Source organism: Eleutherodactylus coqui, chromosome 5 (assembly GCF_035609145.1).
Source record: "Eleutherodactylus coqui strain aEleCoq1 chromosome 5, aEleCoq1.hap1, whole genome shotgun sequence".
In the NCBI taxonomy this organism is placed as follows: domain Eukaryota; kingdom Metazoa; phylum Chordata; class Amphibia; order Anura; family Eleutherodactylidae; genus Eleutherodactylus; species Eleutherodactylus coqui.
Window position 1 is genome coordinate 91,943,842 of NC_089841.1, and position 19,987 is coordinate 91,963,828.

Below are 19,987 nucleotides of genomic sequence, written 5' to 3' on the forward strand. Positions count from 1 at the left end.
ATAGGGGCTACTGCACCACTGGGGGCGCAACGGGGGAGCCTATTACTACTGGGCAAAAATCATATATCGTGATAAGCCACACCCCTAACCCCTCCCCTGAATACACATTGGGGCTCCTCGAGAAACTTTGTTTAAAAAGGGCTCCATGGCTGAACCACTGCAGTAATAATCAATGGCAAACTATCTGAGTTTTGGATTTTTCACAACATCAACACAATATCTTCTCAGAAAGCAAATCTTCAAATAAAGTCTGTAACATGCCTTAGTGTGAGCTAACAATCCATCACAGCTCCACAAGGATAAGACACAACAGTCTCTCACAAAATGGCGGATTAACCCCTGCTGGGCTATAACACAAGCAATGTCTATAATTAAGGCCTCCTGCACATGGGTGAAAATTCCGCGGCGGGATTTCCCACAGAAGTTCCGCCCGTGCCCGCTGCCATAGCGTTGCATTAGATAATGCAATCCTATGCAGACAGCTGTGATTTGACCACGTTAGAACTCGCGCGGTAAAAAAAAATCGCGGCATGTCCTATTTCTATGCGGCAGCTGGCACATATGTGGTGCACCAGGGGTTAATACAACAGGCTAGCAGGGGCTATAGTTCTCATGTCATGTGGCAGGGTGCCTTCACTAACCTGAGGGTCCCGGGCTCCACACCATACCCTTTTGTCAAGGGAGCTGCTTCAGTTATACGGAGTGCAGGATGGACTTCTGACACTGGGATTTTGTGAAACAGCTTTAACTTTACTACAATTGCTTATGTACATTCCAGGTTACGAGTCAATCAAAGTATAACATGCGGTATTACAAATAAGCAGTAGATGGATGATCATTTGGTTATCATGACTTTAAAGGTGGCTCCTTCAGCAGAGATATTGATGATACAGTCTATGATGCTCTTGGGAATGTCTCTTACTTTGCTTGTAGCAGGAATATCTTTGCTAACAGTTAGATTCAATTCTCAATATACACAGTCCAGTTTAGATTAACCTCTGCTGTGGGGCTCCATTCACATTGCATTACAATTTTCACTTGGTACTCACAATTCCGTTCCGTCACGCGGTACCTGGAAGGACGCGTGCGGGGACAATTTCATCAGCGTGCTAGCTGACCAATACTGCTCTACACCAAAAGTTAGAAACAGCATACGCAGGGAGGTCCTTGTACAACTTATCCTCTCTGTCTTTAGCTCCAGCTCTGTCTCGTTTCCTCAGAGCTCATCATACGATAAGCCCCTTCACAGCGTGGACTGGCACAAAAATGGCAGAGTGGGTTAAGATCCCAGGAGCTCTCTCTCTGTCTGCCCTTTGTTCTTGGCTCACATGTTACTCTACCCCCTTCCCCCTCCAAGAGCCAACTGACTCCCTTTGCTGTCGGGTCCCTCCCACCTTCTTGGGGGATGTGGCACTCTGCAACATCTGCTGAGGGTCTGCTTGATAACCAAAATCACATCTCATCTGTACAATTTAACCCTTGTATCTCTGCATAGCCTGAGATATGCAAGGTTCTGCAAATATAAGACAGCAGAGTGCAAAATACAAACAATATATATTATAATCCATTGTGAAAAATATGCTTTATGAAACCACACGACAACTTTGCACTGGGGTGTAACACGGACTCTGGTTCTGGGACACTGCACATAGCAGAGCGGAGAAGACGCCGGGAGGAGGTGAGCAGTGGTGGTCACTGCAGGGGCACGGCTCGCACCCCGCTGCGAGAATACTAATAGCGGGATCCGATGCAAATGTCTGTAGGAGGCCTAAGGCACAGAGGCTTTGATCCTATTTATGACATCTAAATTGTAGCTAGCAGGCTAATCGTGCCATATGACTTACCTCCGTCGTTATAAAAAGGACAGGGCCATTTAAAAAAAACAAAAAAAAAAACAGGGAGGAACGCTGGAGCACTGGGTGGGCTATTGATATACATTATATTTGCAGATTTTTTCCCACAGTGTGTCGATGAGATATTCAAAATCTCATCCACTTTGCTGCTACAGCTACTGTAAATTCTGCAGAAAATCCAACCCATGTAGTAATAGTGACTCCTTATATTGAGTCCTTCCTCTTATATTGAGTTTCTTTCCTCTTGCGTCCTGTCTAGAGATGAGCGAACGTGTTCGTCCGAACTTGATATCCGTGCGGATATTAGGGTGTTCGGGATGTTCGTTATTCGTAACGAACACCATGCGGTGTTCGGGTTACTTTCACTTCCTTCCCTGAGACGTTAGCGCGCTTTTCTGGCCAATTGAAAGACAGGGAAGGCATTACAACTTCCTCCTGTGTTGTTCCAGCCCTATACCACCCCCCTGCTGTGAGTGGCTGGCGAGATCAGGTGTCCGCCTAATATAAAAGTCGGCCCCTCCCGCGGCTCGCCTCAGATGCCTTGTGAGTTAGATGAGGGACAGTGCTGTTTGTACCGGAGCTGCTGTAGGGAAAGAATTGGTAGTTAGTGTAGGCTTCAAGACCCCCAAAGGTCCTTATTAGGGCCACTGATAGCTGTGTGTTGGCTGCTGTTAGCAGTGGCAATTTTTTTTTTTTCTGAAAATCGCCTCTGCAGAGCGTTGCACCCGGCATTAGGGACAGAAGTGTTGCATAGGCAGGGAGAGTGTTTAACCGTGTGCAGTACTGTGCTGGCTGCTGTTAGCTGTGCTGCATATTTTTTTTCTTCTCAAAATCGCCTCTGCAGAGCATTGCACCCTCCATTGATACTGCAGGGAAAGAATTGTGTAGGCAGGGCCACAACACAGTTATTATTCATTGAATATACGCAGTGCGGCCTTTTGCTTGTAAAACAAGTGAAAAAATTCTATTTGACCTGCCTCTGTCCGTCCTAAGGGCTGTGGACACGTGTCGGCTGCGTGTGCAACGTTTAAAAATCAGACGCACCCAGCTACGTTTTACTCCTGGCTTCGCCATTTGCTTTCCTTAATTGGGAAAAAAAATACCTGCTCTGCCAGAGTTATAATAACTCTGCTACCCTCAAGTTCTGTGCCACATTAGCAGGGCCACAGCACAGTTATTAAACTTCTCATGTTCATTGAATATACGCAGTGCTGCCTTTTGGTGGAAAAAAACTGAAAAAAATTCTATTTCTCCTGCCTCTGTCCGTCCTAAGGGCGGTGGACACGTGTCGGCTGCGTGTGCAACGTTTAAAAATCAGACGCACCCAGCTACGTTTTACTCCTGGCTTCGCCATTTGCTTTCCTTAATTGGGAAAAAAAATACCTGCTCTGCCAGAGTTATAATAACTCTGCTACCCTCAAGTTCTGTGCCACATTAGCAGGGCCACAGCACAGTTATTAAACTTAGAATATTCATTCACTAGAGGCAGTGGGGCCTTTCATTTTCAAAAAAGGGAAAAAATTATATTTGGCTGCAGTCTTGCGCCAATTTATTTCCTGCCTGTGAAATCAAATCACTGGTAATACAGCATGCTGAGGGGTAGGGGTAGGCCTAGAGGACGTGGACGCGGCCGAGGACGCGGAGGGCCAAGTCAGGGTGTGGGCACAGGCCAAACTCCTGATCCAGGTGTATCGCAGCCGACTGCGGCGCGATTAGTAGAGAGGCACGTTTCTGGCGTCCCGACAGTCATCGCACAATTCATGGGTCCACGCGGGAGACGGTTATTAGAAAATGAGCAGTGTGAGCAGGTCCTGTCCTGGATGGCAGAAAGTGCTTCGAGCAACCTATCGTCCAACCGCAGTTCTGCGCCGTCCACTGCTGCAAATCAGAATCCTCTGTCTGCTGCTCCTCCTTCCTCCCAGCCTCCTCACTCCACTCCAATGACACCTGCTCAGCTGCCACTGAGATGCAACCCCCCTCTCAGGACACAGGCACTACCGTCTCCTGGCCTGCACCCACACCCTCACCTCCGCTGTCCTCGGCCCCATCCACCAGTGTAGTTCAGCGCACCGTCCAGCCGTCGCTTGCGCAACTGTTGGAGCGCAAGCGCAAGTACGCCGCCACGCACCCGCACGCTCAAACGTTAACCGTCCGCATAGCAAAATTCATCAGCCTTGAGATGCTGCCGTATAGGGTTGTGGAAACGGAGTCCTTCAAAAGTATCATGGAGGCGGCGGCCCCGCGCTACTCAGTTCCCAGTCGCCACTACTTTTCCCGATGTGCTGTCCCAGCCCTGCACGACCACGTCTCTCGCAACATTGTACGCACCCTCACCAACGCGGTTACTGCCACGGTCCACTTAACAACGGACACGTAGACAAGCACAGGCGGGCAGGGCCACTACATCTCCCTGACGGCACATTGGGTGAATTTAGTGGAGGCTGGGACAGAGTCAGAGCCTGGGACCGCTCACGTCCTACCCACCCCCAGAATTGCGGGCACCAGCTCGGTGGTTGTATCTGCGGAGGTGTATGCTTCCTCCACTAAAGCACCCTCCTCCTCCTCCTCCTCCTCTGTCTCGCAATCAAGATGTGTTAGCAGCAGCATGTCGCCAGCAGTCGGTGTCGCGCGGTGTGGCAGCACAGCGGTGGGCAAGCGTCAGCAGGCCGTGCTGAAACTACTCAGCTTAGGCGATAAGAGGCACACGGCCCACGAACTGCTGCAGGGTCTGACACAGCAGACCGACCGCTGGCTTGCGCCGCTGAGCCTCCAACCGGGCATGGTCGTGTGTGACAACGGCCGTAACCTGGTGGCGGCTCTGCAGCTCGGCAGCCTCACGCACGTGCCATGCCTGGCCCACGTCTTTAATTTGGTGGTTCAGCGCTTTCTGAAAAGCTACCCACGCTTGTCAGACCTGCTCGTAAAGGCGCGCCGGCTCTGCGCACATTTCCGCAAGTCCCACACGGACGCTGCCACCCTGCGCACCCTGCAACATCACTTTAAGCTGCCAGTGCACCGACTGCTGTGCGACGTGCCCACACGGTGGAACTCTACGCTCCACATGTTGGCCAGGCTCTATGAACAGCGTAGAGCTATAGTCGAATACCAACTCCAACATGGGCGGCGCAGTGGGATTCAGCCTCCTCAATTCCTTTCAGAAGAGTGGGCCTGGTTGGCAGACATCTGCCATGTCCTTGGTAATTTTGAGGCGTCTACCCAGGTGGTGAGCGGCGATGCTACAATCATTAGCGTCACCATTCCTCTGCTATGCATCTTGAGAAATTCCCTGCAAACCATAAAGGCAGCTGCTTTGCGCTCGGAAACGGGGGCGGTGGAAGACAGTATGCCGCTGGATAGTCAGGGCGCCCTCCTGTCTATTTCTCAGCGCGTACAGGAGGAGGAGGAGGAGCATGAGGAGGAGGAGGAGGGGGAAGAGACAGCTTGGCCCGCTGCTGACGGTACACCGGCTGATTGCCTGTCATCCTTTCAGCGTGTATGGCCTGAGGAGGAGGAGGAGGAGGAGGAGGATCCTGAAAGTGATCTTCCTAGTGAAGACAGCCATGTGTTGCGTACTGGTACCCTGGCACACATGGCTGACTTCATGTTAGGATGCCTTTCTCGTGACCCTCGCGTTGCACGCATTCTGGCCACAACGGATTACTGGGTGTACACACTGCTCGACCGACGCTATAAGGAGAACCTGCCCACTCTCATTCCCGAAGAGGAAAGGGGTTCGAGAGTGTTGCTATACCACAGGACTCTTGCGGACAAGCTGATGATAAAATTCCCAGCCAACAGCGCTAGTGGCAGAAGGCGCAGTACCGAGGGCAAGGTAGCAGGGGAGGTGCGGAGATCGAGCAGCATGTACATCCCAGGCAGTGCAACAGTCTTTAAGGGCCTGGACAGCTTTATGGCTCCCCACCAAGACTGTGTCACCGCTCCCCAGTCAAGGCTGAGTCGGCGGGAGCACTGTAAAAGGATGGTGAGGGAGTACGTAGCCGATCGCACGACCGTCCTCCGTCACACCTCTGCCACCTACAACTACTGGGTGTCGAAGCTGGACACATGGCCTGAACTAGCGCTGTATGCCCTGGAGGTGCTTGCTTGTCCTGCGGCTAGCGTCTTGTCGGAGAGGGTGTTTAGTGCGGCTGGGGGAATCATCACAGATAAGCGTACCCGCCTGTCAACCGACAGTGCCGACAGGCTAACACTCATCAAGATGAACAAAGGCTGGATTTCGCCAGACTTCTCTTCTCCACCAGCGGACAGCAGCGATACGTAAGCAATACGTAGGCTGCACCCGCGGATGGAAGCTACGTTCTCTCTCACCATCCAAAACGGGGACATTTCTACTTCATCAATCTGTGTCTAATATTCCTCCTCCTCCTCCTCCTGCTACTCCTCCTGAAACCTCACGTAATCACGCTGAACGGGCAATTTTTCTTAGGGCCACAAGGCTCACTCAAATAATTTTTCTAAACAATTTTTAAAAGTTTCAATGCGCTTAAAAGCGTTGGAACTGTAACTTGAACCAATTTTTCGTTACACTGGGCTGCCTCCAGGCCTAGTTACCACTTAAGCCACATTAACCAAAGCGATTAATGGGTTTCACCTGCCCTCTTGGCTGGCCATGGCCAATTTTTGGGATGTACATTAGTACTGTTGATACAGCAATTTTTGTGGGCCCTCGCCTACAGTGTAATCAAATTAATTTTTAGCCCACCTGCATTCCAGCTGACGTTACCTCAGCTGTGTTGGGCAATGCAATGGGATATATTTATGTACCGCCGGTGGCTTCCTGGCACCCACCCAGGCTGTGGGTCCACAGGGAATTATAAATGCATCTGTTTCCACTTGTAAAGAACCCCAGTCTGACTGGGGCATGCAGTGTGGGCCTAAGCCCACCTGTATTACGCACGACATTACTGCCTCAGCTGTGTTGGGCAATGCAATGGGATATTTTTGTGTACCGCCGGTGGGTTCCAGGGAGCCACCCATGCTGTCGGTTGACAGGGACTTCACAATAGGGAGTTGTACCTGCCTGTGTCTATGAATTAAAAAGCCCGGTCTAACTGGGGCATGCAGACACCTTGACAGAATGAATAGCGTGTGGCACATAGGTTCCCCATTGCTATGCCCACGTGTGCAGCTCCTGATGGCGGTGGCACAGGATTCTATTTCTCATTGCTTCTGTACAGCATTGTGGGCTATCGCCCCGCCCCTTTTAAAGAGGGTCGCTGCCTAGCCGTGCCAACCCTGTGCAGTGTGTGCCTGCGGTCCCTCGTCATGGCAGACGCACTTCTAAATAGACATGAGGGTGGTGTGGCATGAGGGCAGCTGAAGGCTGCGCAGGGACACTTTGGTGTGCGCTGTGGGGGGGAGGGGGGCGGTTGGGCAGCATGTAACCCAGTAGAAGTGGCAGTGGAGTGTCATGCAGGCGGTGATTGTGCTTTGTTGGAGGTAGTGTGGTGCTTAGCAAAGGTATGCCATGCTAATGATGGCTTTTCAGAAGTAAAACTTGTTGGGAGGGGGGGGGGGGGCACTCTTGCCGGTATTCTGGCTTAATAGTGGGACCTGTGAACTTGAGATGCAGCCCAACATGTAGCCCCTCGCCTGCCCTATCCGTTGCTGTGTCGTTCCCATCACTTTCTTGAATTGCCCAGATTTTCACACATGAAAACCTTAGCGAGCATCGGCGAAATACAAAAATGTTCTGGTCGCCCATTGACTTCAATGGGGTTCGTTATTCGAAACGAACCCTCGAACATCGCGGGAAGTTCGTTTCGAATAACGAACACCCGAACATTTTGGTGTTCGCTCATCTCTAGTCCTGTCCCTTTTATGTACGCTGCTACTTTTATGTTCATACTTTAACTCCTTCTGTAGTACATGTTGGTTCTACAATTTCCTGTACCATTGTTCTACTGCTCTATCCCTGCGTTATTATGTTATACTGATCTGTATATACGTTATGCCTAATGTTACTCAGCACCCCTGTGACACACCTCTAAAGTGGGTAGATGCATATTGTGAAGAAGGTTGTTTTCTTGCATTTTGCCTTATTCTTTTGATGTCATTGTGGATTGTCTACATTGTTTATAAAAACCATAGAGCTGGATTTCTTCCTCGCATTTGGTTCTTTTGATATATATATGGTTTGCGATTTTTGCAATTGTACTGTTGTCCTGACTAGAGATTCTCCTGTGAGTCCTTTAGTGTTATCTCATGTGCGTCATAACATTTCTTCTCGTTGTTCCTACTATCTACATAACCAGCTTTATCTTGAGATTCCATGTCATGTAGTTCCTGTCAGCCGCCCACTGACAGTTGCGTGACACAAGGATTGCACAAAGATTGTAATCATCCTGTTGTCTCTGACTAACTTCATCCATGCGCTGACCTACTATTTCTTGAGCTTCAATTATTCGTCTTTGGTGTTCTGCAACCCAATCGGTTTTCGGAAAGGGGTTGATGGTGTACGGTACTTGAATTCCTAAGGCTCGGTCTCTTGGAAGTTGTCCTTATCTTCCGAAAATGAGATAGTAAGGCGAATACCCAGTAGAACAGTGTGTGGTATTGTTGCAGATTTCAAGGAGTTCACGAAGTAGTTCAGGCCATTCTGCTTGTTTCTTTACTGAAGCGGTCCTTATCATATTTATGAAGACTTGATTCACTCTTTCACAAAGGCCGTTACCTTGAGGATGATAAGCTGTTGTCCTCAGCTTTCTGCATTCGTGGAATTGACACAATTCTTTGAACAGTTGTGATTCGAATGCTGATCCACGATCGGTTAACACAGCATCTGGACATCCATAACAGCTTACATACTTCTCATAGAACATCATGGCAGTGGTTCTTGCTGTAAGGTCTTTAACAGGTACCACAACGACCCATTTGGAATAATGATCCACCATAGTTAAGGCATATGAGTAGCCGGAATATATTGGGGCAAGCTTCACGTGATCAAGGGCTACTAACTGGTTTGGCCTGTGAGTCTGGATTGGGTGAAGGGGTGCTCTAGCATCTTTACGTCCATTTTTGGTGATTTGGCATGCAGAACATTCATTACACCATTTCTCAATATCTCCCCTCATTCCGATCCAATAGAAGCGTTTACGTAGGGTAGCCTCTGTCTTGTGTATGTCAAAATGTCCTGACTGGTGGTGATACGCATCTAAGACCATGTTAGCATCTCTTCTTGGGATCAGGATCTGATGTAGCCTCTCGCCAGAGACTGGATCAAGTGAGTTGCACATGATCACACCTTTTTGAAGGAATAGACGTTTTCTCTGTCACCACAGGCGAACAAGTTCAATATCTGGATGAGCATGACGTAGTCGTGTTGGTACTCTACCAGCAGTAATGTAGTCACAAATCTCTCCAAGAACACGACTTTCACTCTGGATTGACTTCCACATAGAAGGATCCGGTAAAGGCTCAGATGCTTTTTCAGGCAGTTGGTTACTATCTGCAGGTGCAGTGATAGAGTTCTGTAGGGCAAACCTGTTGTAGAAGGGAGGCATTTCCACCTCTTCCAAGTTATCATCTTGTGGGGGTTCTTCTCCAACTTGTAGGCGGGACAAAGTGTCTGCATTGACGTTGGACTTGCCACTTCTGTACTTAACAGTGAATGAGTAGTTCACCAATCTGGAAGCCCATCTTTGCTCCAAGGCACCTTGATTCACAGTATCAAGATGCGCCAGGGGGTTGTTATCAGTATACTCAGTTAATGGTGTAGCTGGAAGGTAATCTTGACGGCCCACACAAGAGCTAGTAGCTCTAACTTGAAGGAACTGTAGTTTCAATCATTCCTTTCAGCACCTCGTAAACTACGGCTTACATATGCGATGACTCTCTCTTTGTTATCTTGAACTTGAGACAACACGGCTCCAAGACCCTGATAGCTGGCATCAGCATAGAGACAGAACAGTTGGCTATAGTCTGGATATGCCAATATTGGAGGTTGGGTCAAGAGGGTTTTCAGCATCTGAAAAGCAGTTTCTTGTCTTTCTGACCAATCGACAGGAAGCTTACGGTTGTAACTTTCCTTTGGACATCCACGTAATAGTTCATTTAGTGGTTCAGCCACTTGGGCAAAGTGTGGAATAAAGCGGTGGTAATAACCAGCGAATCCCAAGAAACGTCGTTCTTCCTTAATAGTTGCTGGTGTCGGCCAGTTTTTCACAGCAGCAATCTTCTCTGGGTCTGGTTGTATTCCTTCTGCACTGACTACATGTCCAAGGTAGCTGACTTTTGGTTTTAGCAGGTGACATTTGGAAGGTTTAATTTTTAATCCGTGTTTAATAAGCACTCCAAAAACTTCTGCCAAGTGATGCAAATGTTCTTGATACGTCCAGGAGTAGACAATGACGTCATCGAGGTACAACAAAATGCTCTGGAAATTCACATGACCTAAGCACCTCTCCATGAGTCGCTGGAATGTGGCAGAAGCATTGCAGAGTCCGAATGGCATGCCATTAAATTCGAAAAGTCCCATGGGAGTAGTAAATGCAGTTTTCTCCCTGTCTTCAGGGGCCATAGGTACTTGCCAATAGCCACTGGTCAAGTCCAGGGTGGAAAAATAAGCAGCTGAGCCGAGGGCAGTGAGTGACTCTTCGATACGCGGCAACGGGTACGCATCCTTGTGCGTAATATTGTTAAGTTTCCGATAGTTCACACAGAAGCGGATTGATCCATCTTTCTTCTTAACAAGACCCAATGGGGCAGCCCAGGGGCTTTGACTTTCAGAGATAACGTCGGCTTCCTTCATCTCTCGCAGCATTTTCTTCACATCCTGGTACATTGATGAAGGAATTGGTCGATGTCTTTCTTTAACAAGAGGATGATCACCAGTGGCTATGCGATGTTGGATAAGGGTAGTCTTTCCAAAATCCATGGGGTGTTTCCTGAAAGCCTGATGATACCGCTTGGCAACGTTCAGAGCTCCATTTACTCTATCAGCAGGAGTACTGGTGTCTCCGACGTGGAGTTCTGTCCACCAAGGACTTGAAGTTGATTTGCCTTTATCTCTAGTGGCTCCTATCGACTGTTGAGTGGCAGCGGGGCTAGTCTTCACCACATCCTCAGGATGAAATTGATACAACTGAGCCACTGGGTGAAATTTGTGCAGAACTACTGGTGCGTCACTTAAATTCACTAACCGTACTGGTACTCTACCGTTTGAGACGGTGACAAGACTTCTTGCTGCTTTCACCAGTGGTTGTCCATCTAGCTGAATAGCTTCTAGCAAGGCTGGATAGTCTTTATTTGCAATACCCGGTCGGGCACGACACCAGATCATAGTTTCTGCATTAGGTGGTAGTGTCACAGGTCTAGCATCTTGAACTCTGACATGGCAGATTTCATCTTCTTGGTTTACAAACCTCTGTTGAGCAGTAAGAACTTTGACATGATGCTGTAAAACTTTCTTATATGAAAAAGAAGCAGTAGGGAGAGAAGCACGCAAGGCATCCAACATTTCAACAAAACAATGACACATTATATTCATGCCTAAAATAAACTCAGCAGCACCTTCATCTTCTACATCTGTGACTACTACACCCTGATCAGGCAATCTCATATCACCCACTTGCACATTAGGTTCCCAGTAACCCACTAATGGTATAACTTGACCATTGCTTGCATATAGAGTCAAATCATTAATATCAGGTATTCGCAAATCATTACAGTCCCAATGTTTTAGAAACGTTTTCTTACATATAGTGGACACTTGTGATCCTGTGTCCACTAATGCTTCCAGTGGTACACCATCAATACGAATAGTTATATAGGGGCAGGAGGAGACATAGTGTGAGGCTCCTGCTTTGGAGGCTCTTCGGGTCGGACCTTCTTTCGTTATTCCTGAGGGGCAGTCCGCGACCTCAGGGGCAGCCCGTTTAACTGCCAACATTGAGCTTTAGTGTGACCCGGCTTATTACAGTAGAAACAGGTGGGCCTCTCGCCCCTAACATTTTTAGCAGGAGGGGGTCGTACAGGATGTGGATGGCGTGGGCGATGCTCTGGTGGAAAGGCTCTGTGAAGTGGTGGTTCACTAGCTGTGGATGTGGACCGGGCAGAGAGCTCTTGCAAGGTTTTAGTCATTTCTAACATCATCTCAGTCACTATGTCCACCTGCTTTGTGGTTAGGGCTTCAGGAGCAGGGGTAGAAATTTGCGCAGCTTGTGTAATCTGCGGGACACTATATATTGACCTTTCAGGGGCAACAAAAGTCTCTCCCGTGACTTGTGATGGAAATGCACAGGTAGTGGCACTCTCGGGAGGGGTGTCAGTTCTTAACACCTGTTGCACCAGGGACTTAAAAGCTGAGAAGGATATGCCCGGGTGCTGGACAGCCAAAATGCGCAGCTGCGTCTGGGTCAGCTTCGAGTCTATGCCCTCAATGAATCTGTCCATCAGTATTTTGTCAACTTCCGCTGCAGCAATAGTGTCTATTTCCTGAACAGCCAAAAATGCAGTTTGCAGGGCCACTGCGTAGGCCCGAATAGTCTAACCTGGTCTCTGACGCCTTTTATAGAAACGTAGTCTGACCTCTGTTGGTGACTGGATCTCAAACTCCTTCTTGAGCTTAGCCAAGATCTGATCAACGCTGGTCTTTTCAGAAGCTGGCCAGGTACGAACTTCTGCCAGAGCAGGCCCTGAAGTTGCCCCAGCAACAACTGCACCTGCTGAACGGGGGAAAGAGAGACAAACTGGAACACGGCAAAGAGTTTCTCGCGGAAGTCCCTGAGAGTGTTAGGGACCCCATGATAGGTTGGCAGCGTTGGAGTCCCGAAGAAAACTGGAATTCCCGTCATGGTAGCAGCCAGCATGGTTGGTGGGTTTGCGCTTGTTGCCGAAGTAAGAATCGCACTGCCAGTAGATGGCGGTGTGGCGTCGCTGCCTGATTGCTCACTTGTGCTGGGATCAGACATGCTGGCAACTTTGAATCTACTGTCTCTTTAAGGCAATTGTTGACTTTGTGCAGCAGCAGTGAAATAAGGTTGTCTCTTTATAGCTGCACTTAAACTTAAAGGGCTCCTCCTCTTTAACACAGGCACTGTTGGAGAAATCACTGATATGGACACAAAGGGGCGCTGTACTTTGGATTCTGCACAATAAGCACACAGTCTCAAATCATCCTGTTCGTGTGACGCCAGAAAAAGGGGAAGTTGTGGTGCACCAGGGGTTAATACAACAGGCTAGCAGGGGCTATAGTTCTCATGTCATGCGGCAGGGTGCCTTCACTAACCTGAGGGTCCCGGGCTCCACACCATACCCTTTTGTCAAGGGAGCTGCTTCAGTTATACGGAGTGCAGGATGGACTTCTGACACTAGGATTTTGTGAAACAGCTTTAACTTTACTACAATTGCTTATGTACATTCCAGGTTACGAGTCAATCAAAGTATAACATGCGGTATTACAAATAAGCAGTAGATGGATGATCATTTGGTTATCATGACTTTAAAGGTGGCTCCTTCAGCAGAGATATTGATGATACAGTCTATGATGCTCTTGGGAATGTCTCTTACTTTGCTTGTAGCAGGAATATCTTTGCTAACAGTTAGATTCAATTCTCAATATACACAGTCCAGTTTAGATTAACCTCTGCTGTGGGGCTCCATTCACATTGCATTACAATTTTCACTTGGTACTCACAATTCCGTTCCGTCACGCGGTACCTGGAAGGACGCGTGCGGGGACAATTTCATCAGCGTGCTAGCTGACCAATACTGCTCTACACCAAAAGTTAGAAACAGCATACGCAGGGAGGTCCTTGTACAACTTATCCTCTCTGTCTTTAGCTCCAGCTCTGTCTCGTTTCCTCAGAGCTCATCACACGATAATCCCCTTCACAGCGTGGACTGGCACAAAAATGGCAGAGTGGGTTAAGATCCCAGGAGCTCTCTCTCTGTCTGCCCTTTGTTCTTGGCTCACATGTTACTCTACCCCCTTCCCCCTCCAAGAGCCAACTGACTCCCTTTGCTGTCGGGTCCCTCCCACCTTCTTGGGGGATGTGGCACTCTGCAACATCTGCTGAGGGTCTGCTTGATAACCAAAATCACATCTCATCTGTACAATTTAACCCTTGTATCTCTGCATAGCCTGAGATATGCAAGGTTCTGAAAATATAAGACAGCACAGTGCAAAATACAAACAATATATATTATAATCCATTGTGAAAAATATGCTTTATGAAACCACACGACAACTTTGCACTGGGGTGTAACACGGACTCTGGTTCTGGGACACTGCACATAGCAGAGCAGAGAAGACGCCGGGAGGATGTGAGCAGTGGTGGTCACTGCAGGGGCACGGCTCGCACCCTGCTGCGAGAATTCTAATAGCGGGATCCGATGCAAATGTCTGTAGGAGGCCTAAGGCATAGAGGCTTTGATCCTATTTATGACATCTAAATTGTAGCTAGCAGGCTAATCGTGCCATATGACTTTTACCTCCGTCGTTATAAAAAGGACAGGGCCATTTAAAAAAAAAAAAAAAAAACAGGGAGGAACGCTGGAGCACTGGGTGGGCTATTGATATACATTATATTTGCAGATTTTTTCCCACAGTGTGTCGATGAGATATTCAAAATCTCATCCACTTTGCTGCTACAGCTACTGTAAATTCTGCAGAAAATCCAACCCATGTAGTAATAGTGACTCCTTATATTGAGTCCTTCCTCTTATATTGAGTTTCTTTCCTCTTGCGTCCTGTCTAGAGATGAGCGAACGTGTTCGTCCGAACTTGATATCCGTGCGGATATTAGGGTGTTCGGGATGTTCGTTATTCGTAACGAACACCATGCGGTGTTCGGGTTACTTTCACTTCCTTCCCTGAGACGTTAGCGCGCTTTTCTGGCCAATTGAAAGACAGGGAAGGCATTACAACTTCCTCCTGTGTTGTTCCAGCACTATACCACCCCCCTGCTGTGAGTGGCTGGCGAGATCAGGTGTCCGCCTAATATAAAAGTCGGCCCCTCCCGCGGCTCGCCTCAGATGCCTTGTGAGTTAGATGAGGGACAGTGCTGTTTGTACCGGAGCTGTTGTAGGGAAAGAATTGGTAGTTAGTGTAGGCTTCAAGACCCCCAAAGGTCCTTATTAGGGCCACTGATAGCTGTGTGTTGGCTGCTGTTAGCAGTGGCAATTTTTTTTCTTCTCAAAATCGCCTCTGCAGAGCGTTGCACCCGGCATTAGGGACAGAAGTGTTGCATAGGCAGGGAGAGGGTTTAACCGTGTGCAGTACTGTGCTGGCTGCTGTTAGCTGTGCTGCATATTTTTTTTCTTCTCAAAATCGCCTCTGCAGAGCATTGCACCCTCCATTGATACTGCAGGGAAAGAATTGTGTAGGCAGGGCCACAACACAGTTATTATTCATTGAATATACGCAGTGCGGCCTTTTGCTTGTAAAACAAGTGAAAAAAATTCTATTTGACCTGCCTCTGTCCGTCCTAAGGGCTGTGGACACGTGTCGGCTGCGTGTGCAACGTTTAAAAATCAGACGCACCCAGCTACGGTTTACTGCTGGCTTCGCCATTTGCTTTCCTTAATTGGGAAAAAAAATACCTGCTCTACCAGAGTTAATAACTCTGCTACCCTCAAGTTCTGTGCCACATTAGCAGGGCCACAGCACAGTTATTAAACTTCTCATGTTCATTGAATATACGCAGTGCTGCCTTTTGGTGGAAAAAAACTGAAAAAAATTCTATTTGTCCTGCCTCTGTCCGTCCTAAGGGCGGTGGACACGTGTCGGCTGCGTGTGCAACGTTTAAAAATCAGACGCACCCAGCTACGTTTTACTCCTGGCTTCGCCATTTGCTTTCCTTAATTGGGAAAAAAATACCTGCTCTGCCAGAGTTATAATAACTCTGCTACCCTCAAGTTCTGTGCCACATTAGCAGGGCCACAGCACAGTTATTAAACTTAGATTATTCATTCACTAGAGGCAGTGGGGCCTTTCGTTTTCAAAAAAGGGAAAAAATTATATTTGGCTGCAGTCTTGCGCCAATTTATTTCCTGCCTGTGAAATCAAATCACTGGTAATACAGCATGCTGAGGGGTAGGGGTAGGCCTAGAGGACGTGGACGCGGCCGAGGACGCGGAGGGCCAAGTCAGGGTGTGGGCACAGGCCAAACTCCTGATCCAGGTGTATCGCAGCCGACTGCGGCGCGATTAGTAGAGAGGCACGTTTCTGGCGTCCCGACAGTCATCGCACAATTCATGGGTCCACGCGGGAGACGGTTATTAGAAAATGAGCAGTGTGAGCAGGTCCTGTCCTGGATGGCAGAAAGTGCTTCGAGCAACCTATCGTCCAACCGCAGTTCTGCGCCGTCCACTGCTGCAAATCAGAATCCTCTGTCTGCTGCTCCTCCTTCCTCCCAGCCTCCTCACTCCACTCCAATGACACCTGCTCAGCTGCGTGAAGACTCCCAGGAACTGTTCTCTGGCCCCTGCTCAGATTGGGCAGCAGTGGTTCCTCTCCCAGCAGAGGAGTTTATCGTCACTGATGCCCAACCATTGCAAAGTTCCCGGGGTCCGGGGGATGAGGCTGGGGACTTCCGCAAACTGTCTCAAGAACTTTCTGTGGGTGAGCAGGACGATGACGATGAGACACAGTTGTCTTGCAGTCAGGTAGTAGTGAGGGCAGTAAGTGCGAGGGAGGAGCGCACAGAGGATTCTGAGGAAGAGCAGCAGGACGATGAGGTGACTGACCCCACCTGGTTTGCAACGCCTACTCAGGACAGGTCTTCAGAGGGGGAGGCAGGGGCAGCAGCAGGGCAGGTTGCAAGGGGTAGAGGCAGGGCCAGACCGAATAATCCACCAACTGTTTCCCAAAGCGCACCCTCGCGCCATGCCACCCTGCAGAGGCCGAGGTGCTCTAAGGTCTGGGAGTTTTTCACAGAGACGCCTGACGACCGACGAGCAGTGGTGTGCAACCTTTGTCACGCAAAGCTCAGTCGGGGAGCCAACACCAACAGCCTCAGCACCACCAGCATGCGCAGACATATGATGGCCAAGCACCCCACAAGGTGGGACGAAGGCCGTTCACCACCTCCGGTTTGCACCCCTGCCTCTCCCCCTGTGCCCCAACCTGCCACTGAGATGCAACCCCCCTCTCAGGACACAGGCACTACCGTCTCCTGGCCTGCACCCACACCCTCACCGCCGCTGTCCTCGGCCCCATCCACCAGTGTAGTTCAGCGCACCGTCCAGCCGTCGCTTGCGCAACTGTTGGAGCGCAAGCGCAAGTACGCCGCCACGCACCCGCACGCTCAAACGTTAACCGTCCGCATAGCAAAATTCATCAGCCTTGAGATGCTGCCGTATAGGGTTGTGGAAACGGAGTCCTTCAAAAGTATCATGGAGGCGGCGGCCCCGCGCTACTCAGTTCCCAGTCGCCACTACTTTTCCCGATGTGCCGTCCCAGCCCTGCACGACCACGTCTCTCGCAACATTGTACGCGCCCTCACCAATGCGGTTACTGCCACGGTCCACTTAACAACGGACACGTAGACAAGCACAGGCGGGCAGGGCCACTACATCTCCCTGACGGCACATTGGGTGAATTTAGTGGAGGCTGGGACAGAGTCAGAGCCTGGGACCGCTCACGTCCTACCCACCCCCAGAATTGCGGGCACCAGCTCGGTGGTTGCATCTGCGGAGGTGTATGCTTCCTCCACTAAAGCACCCTCCTCCTCCTCCTCTGTCTCGCAATCAAGATGTGTTAGCAGCAGCATGTCGCCAGCAGTCGGTGTCGCGCGGTGTGGCAGCACAGCGGTGGGCAAGCGTCAGCAGGCCGTGCTGAAACTACTCAGCTTAGGCGATAAGAGGCACACGGCCCACGAACTGCTGCAGGGTCTGACAGAGCAGACCGACCGCTGGCTTGCGCCGCTGAGCCTCCAACCGGGCATGGTCGTGTGTGACAACGGCCGTAACCTGGTGGCGGCTCTGCAGCTCGGCAGCCTCACGCACGTGCCATGCCTGGCCCACGTCTTTAATTTGGTGGTTCAGCGCTTTCTGAAAAGCTACCCACGCTTGTCAGACCTGCTCGTAAAGGCGCGCCGGCTCTGCGCACATTTCCGCAAGTCCCACACGGACGCTGCCACCCTGCAACATCACTTTAAGCTGCCAGTGCACCGACTGCTGTGCGACGTGCCCACACGGTGGAACTCTACGCTCCACATGTTGGCCAGGCTCTATGAACAGCGTAGAGCTATAGTCGAATACCAACTCCAACATGGGCGGCGCAGTGGGAGTCAGCCTCCTCAATTCCTTTCAGAAGAGTGGGCCTGGTTGGCAGACATCTGCCATGTCCTTGGTAATTTTGAGGCGTCTACCCAGGTGGTGAGCGGCGATGCTACAATCATTAGCGTCACCATTCCTCTGCTATGCATCTTGAGAAATTCCCTGCAAACCATAAAGGCAGCTGCTTTGCGCTCGGAAACGGGGGCGGTGGAAGACAGTATGCCGCTGGATAGTCAGGGCACCCTCCTGTCTATTTCTCAGCGCGTACAGGAGGAGGAGGAGGAGCATGAGGAGGATGAGGAGGAGGGGGAAGAGACAGCTTGGCCCGCTGCTGACGGTACACTGGCTGATTGCCTGTCATCCTTTCAGCATGTATGGCCTGAGGAGGAGGAGGAGAAGGAGGAGGAGGATCCTGAAAGTGATCTTCCTAGTGAAGACAGCCATGTGTTGCGTACTGGTACCCTGGCACACATGGCTGACTTCATGTTAGGATGCCTTTCTCGTGACCCTCGCGTTGCACGCATTCTGGCCACAATGGATTACTGGGTGTACACACTGCTCGACCCACGCTATAAGGAGAACCTGCCCACTCTCATTCCCGAAGAGGAAAGGGGTTCGAGAGTGTTGCTATACCACAGGACCCTTGCGGACAAGCTGATGATAAAATTCCCAGCCAACAGCGCTAGTGGCAGAAGGCGCAGTACCGAGGGCGAGGTAGCAGGGGAGGTGCGGAGATCGAGCAGCATGTACATCCCAGGCAGTGCAACAGTCTTTAAGGGCCTGGACAGCTTTATGGCTCCCCACCAAGACTGTGTCACCGCTCCCCAGTCAAGGCTGAGTCGGCGGGAGCACTGTAAAAGGATGGTGAGGGAGTACGTAGCCGATCGCACGACCGTCCTCCGTGACACCTCTGCCACCTACAACTACTGGGTGTCGAAGCTGGACACATGGCCTGAACTAGCGCTGTATGCCCTGGAGGTGCTTGCTTGTCCTGCGGCTAGCGTCTTGTCGGAGAGGGTGTTTAGTGCGGCTGGGGGAATCATCACAGATAAGCGTACCTGCCTGTCAACCGACAGTGCCGACAGGCTAACACTCATGAAGATGAACAAAGGCTGGATTTCGCCAGACTTCTCTTCTCCACCAGCGGACAGCAGCGATACGTAAGCAATACGTAGGCTGCACCCGCGGATGGAAGCTACGTTCTCTCTCACCATCCAAAACGGGGACATTTCTACTTCATCAATCTGTGTCTAATATTCCTCCTCCTGCTACTCCTCCTGAAACCTCACGTAATCACGCTGAACGGGCAATTTTTCTTAGGGCCACAAGGCTCACTCAAATAATTTTTCTAAACAATTTTTAAAAGTTTCAATGCGCTTAAAAGCGTTGGAACTGTAACTTGAACCAATTTTTCGTTACACTGGGCTGCCTCCAGGCCTAGTTACCACTTAAGCCACATTAACCAAAGCGATTAATGGGTTTCACCTGCCCTCTTGGCTGGCCATGGCCAATTTTTGGGATGTACATTAGTACTGTTGATACAGCAATTTTTGTGGGCCCTCGCCTACAGTGTAATCAAATTAATTTTTAGCCCACCTGCATTCCAGCTGACGTTACCTCAGCTGTGTTGGGCAATGCAATGGGATATATTTATGTACCGCCGGTGGCTTCCTGGCACCCACCCAGGCTGTGGGTCCACAGGGAATTATAAATGCATCTGTTTCCACTTGTAAAGAACCCCAGTCTGACTGGGGCATGCAGTGTGGGCCTAAGCCCACCTGTATTACGCACGACATTACTGCCTCAGCTGTGTTGGGCAATGCAATGGGATATTTTTGTGTACCGCCGGTGGGTTCCAGGGAGCCACCCATGCTGTCGGTTGACAGGGACTT